Source organism: Theropithecus gelada, chromosome 5 (assembly GCF_003255815.1).
Source record: "Theropithecus gelada isolate Dixy chromosome 5, Tgel_1.0, whole genome shotgun sequence".
In the NCBI taxonomy this organism is placed as follows: domain Eukaryota; kingdom Metazoa; phylum Chordata; class Mammalia; order Primates; family Cercopithecidae; genus Theropithecus; species Theropithecus gelada.
This window is the reverse complement of record NC_037672.1, coordinates 9,667,897-9,677,306: the sequence shown is the minus strand read 5'-3', so window position 1 is coordinate 9,677,306 and position 9,410 is coordinate 9,667,897.

Here is a 9,410-nt window from a genome sequence, read left to right as displayed (position 1 = left end):
AAAAAAAAAAAAAAAAAAAAAAAAAAAAAAGAAAGGAATGAACCTCACTTGTGTCCTAAAGAAAAGTCTATGATTCCCTGGCACAAGAAGGGGTGCCCCAGAGAACCGTTAATGGAAAAACCAAACTGTAAAGTAAAGAGGTTTATTCTGAACCAATATGGGTGACCATGGCCCAGGGAACCATCTCAAAAGGATTTGAGAAAGTGTTCCAAAGGTGGTCAGGTTACAGTTTGGTTTTATACATTTTAGCATTACAGGAATAATAGATAAATTCATAAACTAACATATGGAAGGTATACATTCGTTCAGCCTAAAAAGGGAGAATACCCACTAGTGGTAGGTGGAATATCTTGAAGTGACTGACATTAGTCTATCTTGCATTACTATAAAGGAATACCTGAGTTCAGACAATTTATGAAGAAATTGATAGATTCAAAGATTTTCTTACTGGCAGTTGATTGAAAGAGTTAAGCTTTGTCTAAAGCAAGCTTGTCCAACCCACGGCCCATGGGCCACATGCAGCCAAGGACAGCTCTGGATGTAACCCAACACAAATTCGTAAACTTTCTTAAAACATTATGAGTTTTTTTGTGATTTTTTTTTTAGCTCATCAGTTATTGTTAGTGTTAGTATATTTTGTGTGTGGCCCAAGACAATTCTTCTTCCAATGTGGCCCAGGGAAGCCAAAATATTGGACAACACTGGTCTAAAGACTTGGAGTCAGTATCAAGAAATGCTTGAGTTAAGATAAGTAGGGGCCAGGCACAATGGCTCACCCATGTAATTCCAGCACTTTGGGAGGCCTAGGCAGGTAGATTGCCTGTACTCAGGAGTTCAAGAACAGCCTGGCCAACATGGTGAAACCCTGTCTGTACTAAAAAGTCGTGCCTAAACACCAAAAGGGAGGGGGGTCTAATGAGGCGTGTTCAACTTCCCTTCCCTTTACGGCCAGAAATTTAGTTTTCCAGGTTTCTGTGGGGTCCTTTTGGCCAAGAAGGTGGTCCTTTCAGTTGGTTGGGGGTCTTTTATTTTTGGTTTATAGACGTCGCACAGGGAAAGGCAAGGCAGGGTGGCTTAGCCTGGTCAGTGCCCTGTTGAGTGGCCCACACTTCACTTTACCTGCACAAAGGAGACCACAGAACTCTTCTTGTGTAGACCACAGAACTCCCAATGTTCCAAGATGTGAGGGAGGGATTCAATGAGAAAAATAGTTGGGCAGCTTAGGACACCCATAGGAGATGTATGCAGATGACATATACCTACTTCCTCTTCTTCTCCTGAAGTTCTCACAGCTGATATCAAACAGATATGGATCTCTTCAGAGGTTGCCTCGGGAGGGATTGAAATGAAGTGTTTCCTTTGCCCAGTGAAACTGTGGTGTTTATTTTGGCATCTCTACCTATACACCAGGGAATCCAGGCATGTGGCTCTTGGCTGGGTACTTCTGTGTGGAGTCAGTTTAACATAGAAACAAAGTCTGGTACTATCTCAAAGTTTCCCCCAATAAATCCCTTTAGTCCTAAATTTATACTAATAGCAGCACAGCCCTTGGAAGGACACGGGAGGTTTAGGATTTCAGAGGGTGAAACTGAGAAGGACAAAGGAGGTGACTTGCCCAAGGACACGTGTGGACCGAGACTCTGAGCTGCTGAGACAGGTGGAATTTCCACTACGCCTATTCCCACGTTCCCTGTCGGAGGGCAATGTTTAGCATCTCTTTGTAAAATGCAAGTATATGTCCCCAGAGCAAGACTCTAGCACAGTCCCACCTTGTTTCTGCTTCCTCTTCTCCACACATTTGTTCTGTCTTCAGACAGAGCTGCTGATCCACAGGGAAAGAAACAGAAGACCATTGAGTCAAAATGGCTTTCCAGGATCACACACATTTAAGCAATGATGCTGAAACCAGAGCCTGTTGGCTTCTCATATTAGTCCAGTGTCTTACACTTTTCCCGTGCTCTTTACCTGATTTAAATAGAACATTTGATTTTGTGCATAGTGCCTGTGGAAAGCAGCATAGCAGCCCCCAAAGATGTTTATATCCTAAATCCAAGAGACCATAAATGTATTATGTTACATAAAGAGAATTAAGGTTGCAGATGGATTTCAGGGTGCTAATCAACTGACCTTAAGATCGAGAAATTATCCTGGCTTGTCTGAGCAAGTCCAGTACAATCGCAAGGGTCCTTAAATGTGGAAGGGGAAAACGGAAGAGGGGGTGAGAGTGATACGACATGAGAAAGGTTCAGCCCGACACAGCGGGATTTGAAGATAAAGGATGAGGCCATGAGACAAGGAACAAGGGCAGCCTCTAGAAGTTGGAGAAAGCAAGGAAAGGAATTGGCCCCTGGAGCCACAAAAAGGAAACACAGCACTGCTTCCACCTGGGTTTTAGCCCAGTGAGACTCATTCTGGAATTCTGGCCTTCAGAAATATAAGATTTTTTAAACTGTGTTGTTTAAGCCACTATGATTTTGGCAATTTGTTATGGCAGCAAAAAAATAATAATAACATCTAAGTGTAGCCAGTGTTTCCCAAGGTCACACCAATTGGTGAAGACAAATGGGTTCTAACAGCATAAACGTGTTATTTTGTTTCCTCTTTCTCTCCACTTACTACAGAAGGAATGCAGCCTTCAGACTCCATTCCTTCCACCCCATTATTACTGGTAGTTGCCAAAGAGAGTTTTACATAAGCTTATATGTAAATGTTGGTAATGAGGCCTCAGATAAATTCTTCCTACTGTCTTCTAGGTCTTTACTGATGCCTACTTCAAAAACTACCCTTACCTTTGTTGCTTAATGAAGGTACTTCCCTTGCACCCACACCCCACCCTTGGGCCATACCATCCTGGCCTCTCAGCTCTCAGATGCCAAATTGACCACACTGGTACCATTGGACACATTTAGGACTGAATGTAAGAGAGGAAGAGGTCAAGCCAACAGGAACTAAGTCTGCTTTGATTAACATGTGCTGCAAACCTATTGGGTGCCAGGTATTTCACCAGACACTTAATAAAATTGTGTCATTTATTGCTCCAAGTTCAGGGCTCTGAGCTTCAGAGGTGTGTTAACTATTCCCTGATTCCACAGCCAGGAAGCAGACTGCCTAGTATGTTTGGCACAGGGGGCCTTGACCCTGTGGGCACAAAGACTCTATCAGCACCAGCTGCTTTGGGCAGAGCTGTCATGTCCTGGGCCTAGAGGCTGTGTGTTGTCTCGGCACCTCCACCCTGCACAACCTAGAGGAGCAGACAGGGACCTGCTGCAGCATATGGTTGATCAAAGTGGAGGGAGGGAAGGGGTCTGGAGCCTGCAGCATCCCCAGGGGTTCAGAGTACGGAGCTGGCATCAGCCAGCAAGAAAAAAACAAAACTATTTTTCAAATGGCAACAGAAAAATTAAGTTTGCAGTTCCATTGTTTCCTATAAAAAATATCAAGAATGAAAATCAAAATGATTCTAAGTTATTTTATCCTGAGTTTATTTTTAACACCAGTGACAACAAAAGAGCTCCTTTACATGAGTCCTTTTGCAAAGCAGAAAACGTAATTTCCTGAAATGGCGTTTTACAGAAGCTTAAAGGAAACCACTATTTGACATGAGGAAGATGGATTGCAACTACTTGGGGTCTCTCTCGCTCTCTCTCTTTCTCTCTCTCCTCTCTTTCTTTCTCTCTCTAGAATGTTCTTTTTTCCTCCCTTCTTCAGCTACTTATCATTCTTGCAAATCTCAAATTATTACTTTATCAGAGAGGTTTTCCCTGGCCAACCCCTTATTTTAAATAAGATCCCCTCCACCGCCACACACTCTCAAAGAATATTGTACTATTTCTTCATAGCACTTACTGAAACTGTGATTATTATTCTCTCTGTGTTTATGTGACAGATGCTCAGGATATAATGAAATATGCCACACTCCACGTGAGTTAACAATAGACTGCATATATAACAGTGGTTCCATAAGATTATAATAGTGTATTATTACTGTACCTTTTCTGTGTTTAAATATGTTCAGATACAAAAATACTTACCATTGTGTTACAATTGCCTCCAGTGTTCAGTATAGTAACATGCTATACATATTTGCAGCCGAGGAGCAATAGGCTATACTATATAGCCTAGGTGTGTAGTAGGCTATACCACCTAGGTGTGTCTATGTAAACTTCATGATATTTGCATAACTACAAAATCGCCTAATGACACATTTCTCAGAACATATCCCCCTTATTAAGTGACACATGACTGTATAGGCCCCGAAAAGATTCTGCTCTCTAGAGCTTACAGTTTCTGCACCGCCCAGTTATACTAAGGAATGCAGAATCCTGCAAATGGCTTTGAGACAAGAAACCCAGGAGCGCCTAGCAGGGGGTGCAGGCAAGTCATGCTTAGATATTAAACAAAGCCCAAAATGTGTTTCTCCTGAGAAATGTGTTTCGTGCTGTTTCTCCTACCAGTTGACTCAGTATTGGTCACATATCATGTACTCAACAAATGGTTGTTGAGTCACTTAAACAAAAAGTAGCCCATTCCTGGCATCTGGATGAACAGTGTAGTTAGTACCTGCGACTCCAGGTTCAGAGCTGGAGTCTAAAAATTAGACATTTAGACTGTTATCACTAACAATCCCACAAAGCCCCCCATGCCCACTCTCATCCTTGAGGTGCACACTACATCTAATTGATCAGTTTTTATTTTTAACTTAATCGTCCTCTGCACTGAATGCCACCCTGTTGATGCCACCTCCATAAAGAAATGCACCTCGGCCGGGCGCGGTGGCTCAAGCCTGGAATCCCAGCACTTTGGGAGGCCGAGACGGGTGGATCACGAGGTCAGGAGATCGAGACCATCCTGGCTGACACGGTGAAACCCCGTCTCTACTAAAAAATACAAAAAACTAGCCAGGCGAGGTGGTGGGCGCCTGTAGTCCCAGCTACTCGGGAGGCTGAGGCAGGAGAATGGTGTGAACCCAGGAGGCGGAGCTTGCAGTGAGCTGAGATCCGGCCACTGCACTCCAGCCTGGGCGACAGAGCTAGACTCCATCTCAAAAAAAAAAAAAAAGAAAAAAAAAAGAAATGCACCTCATATGACATACACTTCCACTGGAGTTCCTCTTGGTCTCTTAGTGGTCCTTCTCACAGTCATCTTGGCCGTTTCTAAGATGCTGGCTCCTCAGACTTCTCCCTCTGTTCTTCTACCCAAGACCAGCATAAATCAAGTGAGAAGGAGAAGTGCAGCTCTTATCTCAATGGGGGTCTATCTGCTTATTTTACTTGTTTAATAAGCACTTATAAGTTCCAGGCACTATTCTAGGTGTTTCATAAATGGTAATTCATTTAAGGCTGATAACTCCTACAACTTATGAGTAAGCCTGACTAGAGACAGAATTCCAGACCCCTATCCAAGAAATGGTAGTGCAAGAAAATGGCATCTGGAGGACTTGGGCTGCACCGCTACCTCCTCCAGAATGCTCTTTCCTGAGAAATAGTCAATTATACATGTCACTATTCTATAAGCACAGCTGTAAGATGCTCTTAGTTAGTGCTTCTACCCAGATTTGCTGCCTGTCAGCACTTCTATCTCTATCCATCCTGTGATGTGCATGCATCATTCTCGGCAGATCTCCTAAGTAGCTCCAGTTCTAAATATCCAAACTAGGACTGACTATCTTCCTCCTCCCTGCTTGATCTTAAGTGTTTCCTTCAGCCCATCTAAACTGGCCATAGTCCTCAGCACCCTCCTCTTCTTCACTTTCATGGCCCATTGTTTTCAAGTCTCCTTTGTGCATATTTCCCAGTCCATCTTAGGCTGAGTGTTTTCCCTGTCTGCAATGTCCTTTCTCCCTTTAGTATCTGGACACCTGTGAGAGCCTCTCAGCTTGTTTCTTTCCTTGCTTCAGGTCTTTACCCACAAATCTGCTCCTGCAAATGACCTCATGGAAAATGGAAATTAGATCATGCCATTCCTGTATGTAAAACATCTTCAATGGCTTCTCACTGTCTTCAGAATAAACTAGGGATGTCTTTACATGCAAGGAGCACGGTAAACATGCTGACCTGTCTAGCCTCACCTCTTGGTTCTCATGTCTTCACACCTATGTGCCAAGTGGAAAATCTGCACCCCTGCCATGCCTTCTCAGTGCCTTTGCCTCTGAATAGGCAGCTCTCTCTGCATGGAATGTGCTTCCCACTTCCCACTGACCGCTGCTGAGATGGTGTGGGATTCCTCTTAAGAGTATGAACTCCGGAGCCCATCTACCTGGATTTCACTTTAAGCAGATGTACTTGTACTTGTTTGGTGACCCCATGTCACCTCACCTTTCTGTGCCTCAGTTTTCCCATCTATAAATTGGGGATCATCCAAGCTACCTCACAGAGTAATTGTAAGGATCAAATGAGCTAATAAATGTGAAGCCTTTTCTACAGTGGAGTGTGGCAAGCACTATGTGAGTGTTTCTTAGGATCAACTCCCGCATATTGTCAGGTTCATTCCCAGTTCCTTATGCATATCTCTACACTTCCATCCACCAAACAACTTGCCTATTTACTTTCAGTATCTCACAGCACAACAGGCTCTTGAGAACAGGGACTGTGTTTCATTTTTCCTCCGAGCATCTAGCACAGGACATGGCAGGGGCTAGGAGTTCAGTAAAGGTTTGCAGTAGCAGCAGATAATGCTGTTTTTCCACCTTGTTCTCACACACACAGTCTGATACAGCAGGGTTAGGACACATATGTTTTATGGAGGACCTTCAACCACACTGGCTGAGAGGCAAGGAAGATAATACTTTTAAGGAGGAGATTTTATTTTACATTCACAGGCAATAGATGCAACCAAGCCTGAAATTGACAATGTCTGCTTGCAAAATCTGTACCATGAGTTTAAGCATTTCCTTGTCAAAATATTGACAAACAAATGAAACAGCTATATTTCATTCATGGCTGGGAAGGTTGGATGGTGATAGCTCCATGGACATCTTTATGGAAGAATTGGAAGAAGGAGTTGAGGGCTTAGAGAAATTTTGACTAAGCAAAAGTTAGAGAGCTGGTAAAAGCTTTTACGGGTGCAGACGGTGATCACGATTTTCCAGCAATTTAGTCGTAACAATTTGCTGAAATGTTTAAAGCAGTAAAACAGTTGACTAATTTTATTTTCGAATACAAAACGTCTGTGTAATTATATGTGCATCATTTTGTACATATATAAGATATACATATATACAATCAGTATTGTCATTTCACAGTGGCACTTGTGTATTAGTTTGCCATTGTTTACACAAAACCATGTTTCTTTTACTGTATGAAAAACATAGGGATTTTTGTAGGTAATTTTCCCCACCATGCTTGTTGCCTTACCAGCTTTAACAGAAGAGCGGAAACTCCTTTATGACCCACCTGCACCAAACAAAGGGTCACATGGCTTAGAGTCCTGAGGCCTGAGCCCCCCAGCATGACCACTGCATTCGAGCTGCATGACTAAGAAATCCTTCTCTTTTCTATGTTTTGAGTTTCCTTATCTGCCTTATCTGTAAAATTCTAAATGTCACCTGCCTCACAAGTTGGATTCTGAGATTTGAATGAGGTAAAGATTTTTGGAAACTGTGAATCCCTGTGAATGTATAATAGCAACCCACCTAAGTCTATCTTGCAAAATAATAAATAATTCCAAGATCTCTGTAAAGTCAGCCTGGATATATATTTGGCTTTGGAGTTAGACAGGCTTTGATTCCAAGGTTCAGGTTCCACCTGCTAGCTATTGTTGTAACCACAATGACCTTCAGTTTCTTGTAAACTAATCATATCAATCCCAAAGCATTTACTGAATAATTCTGATATTGGATATACTATGTAGCCTATCTCATTTATCGTAATTGTAATTCTCAGTTTCTTTACCCCCAAAGTCAGCATCTTCTTCATCTCATTATGCCTTATTCCATAGCTAGCCATTCTTCCCTTTGTGAAACCTGTTTCTTCTCTGATATCTATTTAAATGCGAAAACTTTATGAGTATATTAGGGTTCTCCACACAAACAAAGCCAATAGAAGATATATATACACACACACACACACACACACACGTATGCACACACAGTCAGTCCTTTATATCCACAAGTTTTAACCAACCACAGATTAAAAAATATTAGAAGAAAATAACAATACAACGATTAAAAATAATACAAATAAAAATACCATATAACAACTATGTACATAGCATTGACATTGTATTAAGTACTGTAAGTAATCTAGAGCTGATTTAAAATATATAGAGGGTCAGGGCACAGTGGCTCACACCTGTAATCCTAGCACTTTATGAGGCTGAGGCGGGTGGATCATCTGAGGTCAGGAGTTTGAGAGCAGCCTGGCCCACATGGTGAAACCCTGTCTCTACTAAAAAAATACAAAAATTAGCAGGGCGTGGTGGCAGGCACCTGTAATCCCAGCTACTTGGGAGGTTGAGGAAGGAGAACTGCTTGAACCCGGGAGGCAGAGGTTTCAGTGAGCTGACATGGTGCCACTGCACTCCAGCCTGGGCAAAAGGAGCAAAACCGTCTCAAAAAAATATATATATATAATATATATACACTATATATATGTATTATATATATAATATATATACACTATATATATGTATTATATATATAATATATATACACACACATATATACACACATACATATATATATAGAGAGAGAGAGAGAAGATGTACATAGGTTATATACAAATACTATGTCATTTTATGTAAGAGACTTGAACATCCGTGGGTTTTTATATCCAATCCTCACAAACAGGAAGTATGACTGTGCATGTGTGTGTGTGTTTAAGAGACAGAGAGAGAGAGAAAGAAAGGTAAGGAATTGGCTCATACAATCATGGAGGCTAAGAAAGTTCCAGAATCTACCATCAGCAAGCTAGAGACCCAAGAAAGCCGACGTGTAGCTCCAGTGTGTGTTCAAAGGCATGAAAACTGGGAAAGCCAATGGTGTAAGTGCTAGTTCAAAAGGTGGCACCCTTGAGACCAAGAAAGATTTAATCTTTAAGTCTGAGTCTGAAGGCTGGAAAAGACCAATGTCCCCACTCAAGCTGCCATGACAAAAAGAGTTCCCTCTTACTCAGCCGTTTTGTTCTATTTAGATGTTCAGTTGATCAGATGAGACCTACCCACCTGCAGTAGGGAGGGCAATCTGCTTTACTCGCTGAAATGTTAATCTCATTCAGAAGCACCCGCACAGTCACACCCAGAATAGTTTGGCCCAATGTCTGGGCACCTCATGGGCCAGTCAAGTTGACACATAAAACTAACTGCCGCAATTAAGGTTCACAAGAGCTCTTTCACTACTTAAGTTGAAAGATGCTCCCTGACCTTTCCTTGCAGATTTTGGTTAGGAGGTGAAAATATCTGAGAAATATGAGAAA